We start from the raw sequence: 15,445 nt of genomic DNA on the forward strand, positions 1-15,445 counted from the left end.
TTGCTTCTCAGCTGCCACAGGGTAAGCAGCTTTGCTCCATCATGTGCTCTCCCCTTATGCTTGGCCTCACACAGGCCCAGAGTAATAAGCCCAAGCAATCTTAGACCAAACTTCTGAAACCATGAGGCAAAACAAACCTTTCCTCTCTTAAGTTTATTTTTCTCAAGTATTTTGTCACAGTGATGGAAAACTGACTAACACTCTTGACCAACAATTTAGACACAAGAAAAATCCAAGAGCCATGGTAAATAGGATGGAGTTTCCCAGTGGAAAGAAGTAGAGGTAGTATAAAATGAAGGCTTGAGTTAGAGCCATGGGAAGAGGACAGAGTACAGTGACTGGGGAGGCAGAGAAGGGTAAAGAGCAAGATGGCATCTATATGGATTGCAGGAGCCACGTTACTGTAGGCAACCATCCTCCATTACCATAGCTTATCTGGGTTCCAGCTCCCTTTATTACCCCATGGGTTAAGGGGATCTATAGGTTTCCATTATTGCTAATTCCTGGGTGCTTTTTTTTTTAATCTCCTGTGGCTTTCCTGACATTGTTCACATTTTTGTTAAATACGCCTTCCTTAAATTCTCCATCCATCTGACTGCCATCCAGTCTGTGCCCATGGAGGATTTGAATTTCTAGAAGGCAGAGATGAAGCTTTTCTCATCTTCAAATCTGCACAGCATTGGATGCAAAGTCTTGTGGGAAACTCTTTGTGAATAGTAAAGGTAGGGAAGGGAAAAGAATAGGAGTGGGTAGAGTCAAATCAGCCAGGAAGAACGGATATCGGAGCTGCCATCTTGTTAGGTTGTGCACAGACAGATCTTTCTTATTTACTCTCCCCCGTGTGGCTCCTCATTCTGCAAAGTGACATCATTGTCACCAGTGGCTACCATACCATGCTGGGGGAACAGCCTGGGCTTCTCCCTCTAAGTCTAGGCCCAGACTCCCATCTTGGTGAATCATCCTTAGTGCTGCACAGTGCCAATCTCGGTAAGCTGAGCTGCTCCAGGACAGCAGTCACTTTTCTAACTGTAGTCATTGTGCAGATTATTGAGAGATTAAAGGGTAGAAAGACAGAGAAGAGAATCTCTACTCTTAAAAAGCATGGTGGTCCCATCCAGAGTCCATGGAAGAGATGTAACATAGAGCATCACATCAACCCAAAGGGAGGAACTGAAATCCAAATCAAATAATAGCATCCAAGTGTAGTGAGAGTGCAGACTGGAATAATCATGCGGGATGATTCAGGAGGACTGGCTAGATTTTGAGCCATACTTGTGGTGAGAACATTCAACCAGGTAGCTTGGAAAATACTCTAGAAAGCAATCAATCAGTGTCAAGCAGTGCTCTCAGGAATGTGGGTTTCCAGGTCCTCTGAGGATGCTTGATGGTTGGAGGAATAAACACTGTTATGTAAGGATGTGTTCGAAGTTCAGTGTGAGTATTTTTTTTTTCTTAGTCTGACAACCTCCACAAATAATGGTCCATATTAGAACTAAAAGGATTGGAACTTTTCTTCCTGGAACTCAGATCATACATGCTGATTGGGTATGCTGATTTGCATCATAGTCCTATTTAGTCATTCACCATTTCCTCTGGGAAGCCCATGGTGTGTCCAGCACGTCAGAGGAAATCTTTGATCTTGTCTCAAAATGAATTAGGCTAACGCACATGTATTTTGCCATTTTCATTATCATTAAATGAAATGCCAGAAAACATTGCAATTCAACCTCTGGAGAAAATAAGCTGTTTTCCTAACTAACAGCAGCTCTGTCTCTCCATAAAATGGAACCGCACATTTGGAATCCTTTATCCTGACTCCGCCAAAGGCACATCTATTATTCTCATGCCGTCTCGAGGTGGTGATGAATGGAGGTCCTATCTTGGATCTCCGGAAGAAGTTGTTTTCCAGGATGAATCAGTGATGGAAAAAAACCAAAAGGGAAGCATGGCATAAATATGTATGAAGAAAAGCCAGCACTTCTGCAATGTTTTTCTTTGGTAGAGTCTTACCGGTGCTTTTTCATCGAGGTAAACAACAAAACTGCTCCACACTGTTCTGTACTAGCTCTGTACCAAAAGCTAGCTTAACAGATGAAAAGAAACATGTTTAACAAATCATAATAAAAATAAAATAGAACTAGAAACTGGGCCAGATTGGCCACTGGGCAGTTTAGGAAATAACACAGTGCAGGCATTTTGAGCAACTAAGAGGCCTAGATACAGCCTGCTACCTAAATGGGAAGGAGCGTCCAGAGTTTCAATCCCTTATTCATGTAAAAGCTATTTCCCTAGGCCCTCCTTTAGGTTACAGAAACAGAGCCGTGAATGATGCATACAAATTCCTAGTGCTGGGGATAGACAATAAATCCAAGGAACAAACAAAGTAGGGACTCTCCTCGGTGACTTTTTACCCCTATGACTCACAATGTTCTGCATGCAGTGGGGCACAATGGCTGTGCTTCGAAGGCCTGTGGTGGCCATGCTTGGAAGCTCAGCCTGTTGGGATGGGCTCTTTGTGGAACTAAGTGAGCTTCTCTAGGTGGAGGTTCCTGGGCCTCAGACACAGAGGGAGTGATGATAACCACTGGTGGCCATAAAGGTGCTTACAGAATCATAGTTCAAATAAACAATGGCAAAATAAGTGGTGTGGTAGGTAAGACAAAGGAAAAACTTGGAAGGAGATAAGGCAATATTAAGAGGATACACAATTTTAGAAACTATTATTTAAACCAAAGGAAATCTCTGCCATCCATCAACAAAGATTTAGAAGCATACTGGAAGACTGCAGTACTCCTTAAGGACCTGGCCAAGGACCAAATTCAACAAACACCTCTGTAGTTGACATGTGATAAGCAGCCCCAGAGCACAGGCTTGGAGGCCGAGGTCCTGGCCCAGGTCATGCCCGCTGACGGGGAAACTGTACGAATTGTTTAACTTCTCTTAACTTTTTCTATTATGCAGCATTTGCATAATAAAAAGCATCTTCATGGCCCACTCCCTGAGGTTATCCTGAGAACCCAATCAGAAATCTCTTCGCTGGCCTCAGATCTCAGGGAATACTTGGAAAATAGGGATTTCCAGAGTCTTTCCCCCAAGGGCTTCTGCTTCAGTAGATCAGGGACTGAGCTACAGTAGAATCTAGTGGTCCTCAATCCTAGATGAACAGGAGGATCAGTCAGGAAACTCCTGAAATAAACAGAAGGGAGAGGCCCACCCCAGACTAATTACATAAGGTTTTCTGGAGAACAAGCACTGGTATTTAAAAAATATTCTCCAGGCTATTCTAATGTATAGATAGATGGATATTCTGCGGTGTGATGAAGTCCTTATCACTGTGAGTAATTAATATTACAAGCTGCAAAAAGGTTCCAATCACCTTCCTTTTAAATATCAAAGGAGTGGAGCCCCTTGGACCCACCTCTACTAAGAACCAATGTACTTCCAGGTATGGAGTGACTTTCCAGGTAGATATGAATAATATTTTCAGATGTGCAAGAACTGTCCAATTTTTTGTCAGTTTCCTATCTCTGTCATTTAATCATTCTCATGATGAGAACTCCATCCTTTGGTTTCCCCTTAATCCCTTCTGCCTCAGTGTCCTGACACAAGCACAGTAGGATATACCTGGACTCATGGCCACCTAAATGTAAAGAGGACTCAAGGAAAGGGTTAGCAGGAGGACAGCACATTTTATTGCCTTTCCTTATCTTTGACTTGAAACAGAAGTCAAGAGAGAAAAGTACATGCACTCTGGAAACAATCCCAAACTGAAGTGTCCTGAAATTCATAATGTCAAGTGCATCATGCGGAAGGAAGGAAAGTGCAACCTCCTGTTTACAACGGTGACTGAGACTCATGGCACACAGGGGAGCATTTCTTCAAAAGGCAAAACAAAACAAAAGAAAGGTGATAAAACTAGGTCAAATTAGATACAAAAATTTAACAATGAAGGTTTTTTTCCCCTCCTACAAACCATACTGTGTCTTGGAATTATTGTTGATCTTTTTCTCTTATTTTCTTTATTTTATGATTTTTGGCAGATACTTTTATATGGGAAAATTGTGAAACTCTTACAGGGAGTAAAAACTAGGCACAGTGGCATATGCCTGTAATCCCAGTACTTGCGAGGCTGTGATGGGAGGATCACAGATTCCAGGCCAGCCTCAGCAACTGGGCAAGAACTTCAATAATTTAGGGAGATGCTCTTTCAAAATAAAAAAGGCTGAGGATTTAGCTTGGTGGTAAGATGCCCCTTCATTCAATCTCCAGTACTTCCCCAAATCTGAAAAGAATTCCAGGTTCTTGTATTGGAGAGAAGAGCTGTGAAATAGGGGTGGGTAGGAAAAGCTAGAATACTATCTTGTTTAAAGTTCTGGAGGAAGATATACAAGGTGGTTGTGGGGAGCCATTAAGGTTTTCCCCTTATCTTTACTAAAAGAATACTTCTGACTGTCCTTTGCTCAGCTGACTGTCCTTCACCCATAGCCAACAAGGTTTGGGGTCATGGGGGGTTCAAAGTAATTAAGGTCTGAGACAAGATTAGGTTCATGTTGTTTGTGGTGGCACGAGGGTACTGATTGACCTGCCTGTGATGTATGTGCGTTGGATTTGTCATTATTGTATTCCAGTGTAACCTGAAGTGAGAAACTGTAGAAATACCACAAGAGAAATAAACCTGGGATCGGCAGCAGAGATATCGACCCAGGAGTAGACTGGTGATACTCCTATGCTTGAATTGAATTCTGTGAATTGAATTCTTTAATCCTCACTCCTCTATTCGGAACCCGTACTTTTGCTAGCTGGCTCCGGCAAGTGGTCATGAAGTTTTCTGTCTGTCTCTCCCCACCAAAGCTTATTCTTTTTGTTAATTACAGTTTAAAAAGAACTCCAATTTATCTAACCCCAATCAGAGTGGCAAGCATAAAGAAGTCAGATAACAACAAATGCTGGTGAGAATGTGGGGAAAGAGGAACTCTTTTACACTGTTGGTGGGAGTGCAAACTAGTTCAGCTGCTATGGAGATCAGTTTGGAGATTCCTTAGAAACTGGGAATGGATCCCCCCATCTGATCTGGCTATACGACTCCTGGGTATCTTTTCAAAGGGGTTGAAATCAGAGAACTACAGTAACATATGCATACCCATGTTCATAGCAGCACAATTTGTAATAACCAAAATGTGGAACCAACCTAGGTCTCCATCAACAGATGAATGGATTGCAAAATTAGGGAAATACAATGAATTCTACTCAGCAATAAAGAAGAACAAAATCATGTCATTCACAAGAAGATGGAAAGACCTGTAGAATATTATGTTAAGTGAGATCAGCCAAGCACAGAAAGAGCAGGGACATATGTTTTCTGTAATATGCCCAAACTAGGGAGTATTAGGGGTACAAGAGTGACTCTAGTTAATGGAGGGAAAACCTCAGCAAAGCTGGAAAGGAAGGGTAAGAGAGGAAGAAGGCTGAGGTTGATTAATGGAGGAGCTACATCTGAATATGTGTATAAGTGTGATATAGCATGGTCAACCTGGACACACATTGTTGGGAGGGGGGAAAGGGAAACAGGGCGAGTGGGAGGGCACCAAGCACTGTGTGAATGTGTGCAATTTTCAATATGATCCACATAAAATAAAATAAAAATAATAAATAAATAGAACCCCTGAAGCACAAACAATTACCTGCTGGGACCAAGTGATCCTTGGAGTGTATGTGTTAGTACAAACCATGCTTAATTAACATCTTTGACTCTCCTGAATCCATTTTTAAATGGTCGTGTTCTCCTGGAGTAATTACTTCATTAAGTAACCATGTAGGAGAAAGATTTTAGTCTTGGCATCTCAGTTCTATAAATCATATTTATAAGCCCAGACCAATTTCATTTGTGCACTTTAAAAAGTGAGATTAAAAAAAAATCTGATATTTTGCAAAGAAGGGCAAGTATCCATTTGGTTGTTTGAGAGCTGGTTAGAAAGGTCCTTCATAACACATTTCAATAAAATATAAATGAAACCAGCTGATTTCTATTTTTCAGAAAACAGAAAAGAAAAAACATCATGATTAGAAAGAAAACATGCTAATGTTTGGTGAAGACTTAAAGGTTAATTTCATTATTTAGAATACCTTTTTAAAAGTGTTTAAAAAGCTTATTTAGCCAACTATACCACTTGTGTTGAGTCATGTTTACAGCTATTAATTTTGGCCCGATCTTCTTCTTACTTAAACACGGTCCTAAATGTGATTTTGTAACCCTACAATTTTCAATTTGGATCATCACCCTATTGTTCTTATTTATTTAGAAGCTCCAAAAATAATTGTTTCCAGCATGTAAGCACACATTAATAGATTATGTAGTTTCTCTTCATTCCCTTGGAATGAAAATACTCCCTTCATATATGTACTATTCTGTAAGTATCTGGAGATGGGGGCTAAACATTCTCCAGTGTATAATGAAGGATTAGATGGCTCAAATATCAATATTAGATGACTAAAATGTCAATAGTGTTGCTGTTTCTGTTGAGAAACCCTGCTCCACATGTACCTTTGATGCTTCCTACATCTATGGACACCCAAGAAACTAAGCTACTGAAGCTGGTTAGAGGGCTGGCTCACTGGAAATGCAAGATCCCAGAGCTGGCTAAGGAGCCATCTCTTTCTGGAGATTGATGGTCACTTGGCATGTTCATGAATGGATAGGATTGAGTTTCTAATATTCTTTGCTTTAATTACAAAGGAATATATAATGCTTTGTACATATAACCTTTTTCCATGGCCATCTCTGGACAAGGCCACCGGGTTATATTTATTGTCATGGCTGTAGCAAGAGGGGCCACTGGGTATGCTCTTGCCACAGTAGTAAGAGGGTGTTCTGGGGGCTTGTGATGATTCATGTTTGGTTATTTGTGTAGGGCATGTGGGCTGGATGCTCTTTGGAAGTGGGAGAGGGGAAATTCTTTGATCAAATATCTTATTAATTCTTATCTTCAAAGGTGGAAGAGCAAGATGAGCAGATGCTATAAGTGACAAAGAAAGTAGGTCCCTCATGTCTAGCTATTTTGAGTTTCATGTGTTTTTGTTTTTGTCTGTCTTCAGACGTGTTTACAGAGTGGTCTTGTGTTTGTCTTGTTTCATCGCGGTCACAGATGAGGGTCACACATGGCTGGCATAGTGTTAAATGGTCTGTGTTTATCAGGAGAATGCTATGGTCCAGTTATTTGAAGTGGTCCAGCTTCCAGATGACAGCTGTTGGGACTACTTCTTTCTTTCTCACTTGAAACATGTGGAAAAGCACACACACACACACACACACACACACACACACACACACACACACCAACCAGATATATGTTGCAATCATACGATTCTAATATAAGCAAAATAAGATTTTTGTAGTGGGTCCTTTTAGTATCTTTTCTCAGGTATATACCTATCATCAAAATAAAAATTATGTCATTTGCAGAGAAATGAATGGAGCTGGAGAATATTATGCTAAGTGAGAGAGTTGGTCACAAAAAGTGAAAGGTCCGTTGTTCTCCCTCATTTGTGGAAGCCAGGGAGGACTTGAAACTCCAGACAAAGGAAGAGAAACCTTCATGGAGTGAGGGAGAGGACGTACCAGAGGGAGGCAGGAGACGGGAGGGAGATTTGAAGAGGGAAACACTTCGATGAACATGATGGGCATCTACAAATTTATTAGTGCCAGTCACTGTGTTGAGCGTGGGGAAGTGGGGAGGAGAGGAAGTGAGATGGGAATCGACGAGTGCTATGTGTATATATGCCTCTATCACCATGAACTTTATCATGATAATGATTACAATGCGCCAATTAAAAAATGGCACTTTTATCAAACAAGGTTTCTTAGCCTGATTTTTACTTAACAAGCTATTGAGAGCATTCTTCTCATGTCACTAGATATTTTTCTGCAATGTGATTTTTTTTGTGTGTGTGGTACTGGGGTTCCTGGAAGCCCTTCTACCTCCAGGCTACACTCCCAGATCTATTTTGTTTTTATATTTGGAAACAGAGTCTCTTAAGCTAGCACGGCTGGCTTTGAACCTGCACAATCCTCCTGTCTCTGCCTCCCAAGCGTGGGGATTACAAGCGTGCACCACCACGCCCGGCATGATTTTTTAATTAGTTGTAAAATATTCCATCAGATTAATGACTCGCAATTTATGTAATTCTTTATGATTAAATATTTACATTATTTGAATTTTACCATCATAAGTAGTGCTGGGATAGACACCCTTGCACAATATCGGATAATTACTTTGGGATAAATTCCTAAAAGGAAAATCACTGTGTCAAAGAATAACCACATTTTTTTAAAGAACTGATATGTTGAGATAGTCATGTTGTAAGATGATAGCTTCTATCTGCTGGTCAGGAAAAAATATAAGAAATTGGGCTAAAGTGATAGTAATGAAGTTCTTCTCTCCTGAGGGTTATTTTATAATTCTAAGTCCAGAAAAAGACACATAACAATAAGGACAAATTATATGATTGGAGAAAATCTTACCTTTAGATGTTAAAAGGGATTAAAGGAGAAAACTTATGTTCATTTTGTGAGCAATATCAGAAAATTTTAACCCCATAAAATCAAACTACAAGTCAGAATGCAAAACCCCTTGGAGCCTTTTCTTCTCCTACCCACAGAACATCAAGCTGACCACTGTTATGTCCACGTGATCACTAAAACAGAGGCCGTCTTTGATTCAAAGCATAGAGAGTGAGAACTCGATTTCTTAAAAGAGATTAGAGTACATGCTTAGTTGGAGAGGAAAGCTTCCAGTGGGAGAGGGGAGTTGTGATTCTTTTCTAATTCCTGTAGGTTCTGCTTGTTTTTCTTGGCTGGTGGTACTGGATAGTACCCTCAAGTATGAAAATAATAGCAATGAAGATTAAAAGGGAATTAAATTCTGATGTAATGGGACTGGAGCAATACTTTTACAATTAAATAGTCTGTTTGTTGTAAGTTTTTGGTATAAATCTTTCTCCAGGCTAAAAAAATTTTTTTCTTTTGTTCCTAGCTTGGCAATTAATTTAATCATAAGCAACCAAATATTGAAATTTTTAAAAATCTGTAAATAATTTCCACTTATAATTATCTCATGAGTAATTTTAAATCTGGATTTTAGATTTCCTAACATATATTTGAAAGTTATAAAAAAAAAAAATATATATATATATATATATATATTTGTGTGTGTGTGTGTGTGTGTGTGTGTGTGTGTGTATGTGTGTGTGATTTTGGGGATGGATGGAACCCTTCTACCTCTGGGCTACACTACCAGACCTATTTTATATTTTATTTGGCTGGCTTCGAACCTGCGCCATCCTCCTGTCTCCGCCTCCCAAGCGCAGGGATTACAAGCGTGCACCACCACACCGAGCTAAAACATATATTTTTGACCCCACTGTGGTGATGCACGCTTGTAATCCCAGGACTTGGGAGGCTGAGGCAGAAAGATTGCAGGTTTGTAGCCAGCCTCAGCTACTTAGTGAGGCCCTTTGCAACTTGGTGAGACCCTGTTTCAAAATAAAGAATAAAAAATAGAGCTGGGGATGTAGCTCAAAGGTAGAATGCTCCTGGGTTTATTCCCCAGAAACTAACTAACTAACTAACTAACTAAAATATTTATATTGTTAAGAGAATTAATATTGTCCATTTATTAACAGCTTACAAAATGTGGAGGCCAGTGGAGCCACACAAGTGAAATGCTTCTGTCTTGCACCTGTTGCACCTGGAGTCCTGAGCACCTCTGTGCTCTCAGGCTGTTTGGTATATCCTCCACATTAGGAAATTTAGATTCCTAGATTGATGCACGTAAGGACCAAAACATGGATAGTTAGTGGGAAGATGGCAAACCTTTTCAGCCCAAAAGTGGTTTTTATGGTCTAATATCTGTGTGTGTGTGTGTGTGTGTGTGTGTGTGTGAATTTCTGTCAAATCCAACTAGACCACGACTAAAGTTCCTACTTTTTTTCCTTCGTTTCTGTTCCCCCACATCATAAACTTAACAGATTGAGCTCATGAAAAGGGTCATTAAAGTTATCTCACACATAAGTTTTTCTACTAGATGCCAAAGGAAATACACTTAATATATTTTTATTTGTTTAATATTATCGGCTTATAAGAAGTTGTCATTCCTTTAGTAAGGGGATAGTGTTCACTATGAGTTCACAGACATCAGCCATCTACCTCATCCAACGGCTGCAAGTGGGGAAAACTAGATATCTTTGCTGCAGCAACTCCGTGTCTCTCTGCTTCTTCTGTAGAATACGCTGTAGGTTTTTTCATTTTTCCCTTTCCATACACCTTTTCCAGGTTTGAGTTGAAGAATGGAAACCCTTGGTCATTCAGTAGGATGGGGGAGCCATTTGGGTTCATATTTTTCTCCCTCTGGTCAGGTTTTGTCCAGAAGTTATCATCTCATAGCGTCGGCCCATGCAGCTCAGGTTCCAGGAAACGGTGAGGAACAGGTGCTGCTCCTCCGCAGACGTGGTACCTCCCTGAGGGCACCTTGGGAGCATCCTCAAGGCCTTCTGATGGCTCTGGCAGTTCTGTTCTTTGCAGAACACCAGAGGCGGCAAGAACAAGACATTCAGGAGGTGGAAGTGGATTTTTTTTAAATTACTGGAGTAAATATATAACAATATTTATAAAGGAATTCCTGACTTTTCTGTAATCTGTTTTCTAATGAAAGCCTTGTCAAAGTTGTCCTGGTAATTGGGGCTTCTTTCTTTTTGTATGACTTTTTTAGATATGCATGCACACATCTATTTATGATTGGGCCTTCTTTCTGAGATGCACTATTGAATGGCACTCAGGATTCCATCTGTGTTGGTCAGCTTGCCATTACTGTACAATAGTGTGCTCAGAAAGAACCCACAAAGGCCTTTTGAGAGTTTGAACAAAATCCTAAAAGTCCCTGGAGTTCAAAGCAGAGCTGGAAGAGCTCCACGTATGGAAGCCTTGAACGGCCCCATTGTTTTGGGCTTGTGGCAGCATATCATGGCAAAAGCTCAGGGTGAAGTGAAGCCACCTGTCTTGTGGCTGTGAAGAAAAGAAAGAGAGAAGAAGATTTGGGGGTCCCATTATCCCCTTCAAGGACATTCCCCAATAACTAAGGATCTCCCACTAGGCCTAACCTCCTAAATGTTCCACCATCTCCCAGTTGCACTGAGATGGGGACCAAGAATTTGATTCATGGGCCTCTGGGGAATGTCACAGTCATAACCACCCCAAACCACCCAAAACAAGTCCAAAATATTCAAAATGTTTTCTATGCACTCACCAAGAACCAAATTGAAAGAAACTATATATAGGGAAGTTATCTAAACCAGAAATTCTCAAGTGGAGAGTATAAACCTATTCTATAAAAAGTGCCTTTTGGAATTCATCAGCTAACTGAAAATTACCTTGGGTTATAGGAGATATTATTGATAAAAGTACATGCTGCAGAAAGAGTGGAGAAAATGTGGGATCCATAATGAAATGGTAAGATGCCCCCCCCCTTTTTAAAAAATAATTTTATATCTCTAAGTTCCAACCTTCGCTTGAATTACACAATTGGAATGCAGAATACTTTGTCCCTTCTAAGTTCTGATTTAATAGTATTCTTTCAGCTTTTTAGGAAAAGTGCCACACATGACAAACAGATGACATTCATTTTTAAATTTGCTGTCCAAAAAAACATTTGAGGAGTTTTCATTACATCACTTCATGCTTTCTGTATAAGGCTTCCATATTAGAAATTTCTTTTAGGATCTAGGGGTTCTTTTCCTCCTTTAAAAACTAATTAGACTCTTCTTTCCAATAATATAAATAATGTAACCAATTATATTGTCCTATTTGACTTGAATGTAAGACAGTTTGTTGTAAAATTTTTAGTTTATGCATTCAAACTTGTTTATTCTGTTTTTGTTTCTGAATTGTTAATTGGCTTTTCCATAAGCCCACTCAAAGTTAATTTCTTTCTTTTTTTTTTTTGTGATACTAAGAATTGAACCCAGGGGCATTCTACCTCTGAGCTATACCCTCATCTCTTTCCTTTTATAATTTTTTTTTTAATTTGGAAGAGAGTCTTTCATTAGATTGTTCTGCGTTTCACATCTGTAAGCCCAGGAGTTGGGAGATTGAGGCAGGATGATTGTGGGTTCGAGAACAGCCTCAGCAGCATAGTGAGACTCTCAACAACTGAGGGAGGCCCTGTTTCAAAACAAAATAAACAAAAAGGGCTGGGTTATAGCTTAGAGGTAGAATGCCTCAGAGTTCAATCCCCAGTAGCACAAAAAATTAAAAATTATAAAATTAAAAACTAAAACCCTTTTTCAATGTTCAGTCACCTTGAAAGTCAAGAATTTGGCTTTTCCTAGGTTCTTGTACTTCATCTCAATTGAATATGAGTTGAATATGAATATATGCTCAGAACACATCTAGGTGGTGTTCAGGCCTAGATACCCTGTTTGATGACTCTTCTTAAAAATAAGTTTTTATTGATGTGTCATACATCACAATGAGGCTCCATGCATCCAGCACTTGGTGTGTTTCCCTTAAAATCTCACCTGCTTCCTCCCTCCTCTGGCATAGTGTTGAGGTTGGTATCCACAACTTCCTAGACAAACGTGGCATTATTTGAACTGTTTTCTTTGTCACTTTTCCTTTTTCCCCTCCTCACCATTTTCTCCAAATTCCCTTTCACTGTTGTACTGGTATATCTCTATTTATCTGAAGTCCCTTTTATTTTCCAATTTCTCTCTAGCTTTCATGTATGAGAGAAAAAAAAGATATGCTCCTTCACTTTCTGTGATTGGCTAACAAACTTGGAGTGTGTGTGAGAGATGTTGAAGGCCCTGTGCCAAACAAGGCACCTAGCACATAGTAGATTGTCAGGAGGTGGGCTGCCTTACATCACCTCCCATCCTCTCTGCCTGAAAGAGGCAATGATCAGTGTGTTCACTCTGACAGCCCTGCTTGAAACTCCAGGGACATTTAGGGTTTTGTTGAGACTTTTAAAAGGTCTTTGTGGGTTTTTCCTCAGCATATTATATTATCCTCTCAGCCATTAAATCATTCTATCTTAATTGGGTAATGACTCCTATTTTGAATCTGGATAAAATCCACTCCCACCTCGGGGTTCATCTCCAAGCATAGATTTCCAACATCCCGATGGCAGCCAGGCTTCTGTCCTCCCTGTACCCCTGCAGCCACAAGGGGCCGAAGACCAATTTGCTGTAATGTATTTAGTTGTGTTTAGTCTGAGCCACGTACTTCCAGGCTGAGCAGAGTGGGCCCTTTTCAGGGTTACTATCCACTAAATGAATCGAAAGGGGCTCATCTGCAACTGTTAGCCAGGTGTGCAAAAATCTCAGAGTGCAGAGCTCCTGGGATGCTCAGTAGCTTCTATTGCTTTCTGATCTATCCCAAGTCTTTTCTTGGTTGCAGTTTATCAGGGAATATTGGCTCCTGGGACCCAGACTAGACCATTCCCAAGCATAGATCGTAACTCTTGAAAGATGAGCTTGCTGATTTCACATCTAAAAGCCAGCCCTGTTAGTGACAAGAGATGGTCTCACCAGTGAACTGTTGTTTTGTGTATGTGTGATGTGTGAGGTGATGATTATTTATATTTATTATTATTATTATTATTATTATTATTATTATTATTATTATTATTTTTTGGTGGTACTGGGGTTCCTGGAAGCCCTTCTACCTCCGGGCTACACTCCCAGACCTATTTTATATATCTGAAACAGGGTCTCTTACGCCAGCGCGGCTGGCTTCAAACCTGCGCAATCCTCCTGTCTCCGCCTCCCAAGCGCGGGGATTACAAGCGTGCGCCACCACGCCCGGCGATTATTTATATTTAAAATACATATGAACATTGCATTTTCAAGAGAAAGCAACTTTTAAAAGTATAAGAATTCTAAATTATAAGAGTTTTAAGAGATTATCTAGTCCAGATCTATGTCTCTAGAAATAGACTACTTAGCTCTCTAGGACTTGGGACCTATCTCTCTCTCCTCTCTCCCCTCTCTCTCTCATCTCTCCCCTCTCCCTCTCCCTCTCCCTCTCCCTCTCCCTCTCCCTCTCCCTCTCCCTCTTTCTCTCTTCCTCCCTCACCCCACCCTCAGTGGTAGTACTGGAGATCAAACTCAGGACCTTGTGCATGCTAGGTTAATACTGTACCACTGAGCTGCATTTCCAGCCTAAGGACATCAATCTTAAGTAAGAATTCCAGGGCCCTTGACAAGGTAGAGGCTGAATACCAATTATCTACTTTTGTTATTTATACTGTATTATCTTTTCCAGAGTCTCGATTCTTACAGGTTACTAGAAAGAAGGCCAGAAGTTGTTTTATGTGCTAACCAAAATATGACTTCAGTAAAACAAAAAAAAAAAATGTCTCTTAGAGTGGGATCATTCCATAGAACCTACTTTGCAAACCATATGCTAGCCTGTTAAATGTCATGTCATGAGGTAGAGAATTCAGAATCTTGGGTAGAATGCATACAAATATTTATAAGATTTCCATAAATTCAGAGATATATTATCCTTAAAATTCCAGACTATTTATCATGCATATGTAGTTAAAAAAAATGCTCCTTAAGGTCTTAATGAAAAAATGGAGCCAGACCAATAGCAAAAGTGAAATTACTGAGGGCAGAATATCAAATTAACAGAAACCAAAAATGAAAGCCCTATGCCAGATTGGGAAGAAAATATCAACTTCAGGGACTACCGATTTGGGATTAGTCTTTTAGTTTCAAGTGGCAAACAATCTAAAATAAGCCAGTTTTAAATAAAAAATGAAAGTATAAACTGGATGTGGTGATGCATGCCTGTAATTCCAGCACTTGGGAGACTGAGATGGAAGGATTGAAGGTTTGAGACCAGATTCAGCAACTTAGATAGATCCTGTTTCAAAATTTAAAAATTATAATTAAAGGAGTGAGTGTAGCTCAGAGATAGAATTCCCTTGGGTTCAATCCCCAGTGCCCTCCCCAAAAAGAAGGAGATTTATAGCCTGGCAACATCAGGCACTGGGCAAAGGATAGTGGCAGACTCAGAAATGACTCCATGCCAATTTTTGGTACTATTGAGACTGCCTCTGTCCTTTTCAGTTTAGCATCTCTGTTTTCTATCTACACCCTCTGCTAAGCCTTGAAACTGGTTTTGAAAGTCATTAAGTGTACCAAAAATTATTTAGCTGCCTTTGGTTATGTTTAAAGAATCAGTTCACCCATAGACAAGTAAATAGACATTGATCCTCTCAATAGTCCTGAGGACTATTGAATAGAAAGGAGCTGTAGGAGGCAAAGCAAGGGTCTCAAACAAGTTTATCTTCTAGTTAACAAGAGGAGACTAAGACATGTACAGGAGAGCAACATGCATGGCACTGTAGTGTGTGTCCACAGCTCAGCAATTTGATGGAGGTCATAT

The sequence above is a fragment of the Muscardinus avellanarius genome (genome assembly GCF_963383645.1).
Source record: "Muscardinus avellanarius genome assembly, chromosome: 6".
Classification (NCBI taxonomy): Eukaryota; Metazoa; Chordata; class Mammalia; order Rodentia; family Gliridae; genus Muscardinus; species Muscardinus avellanarius.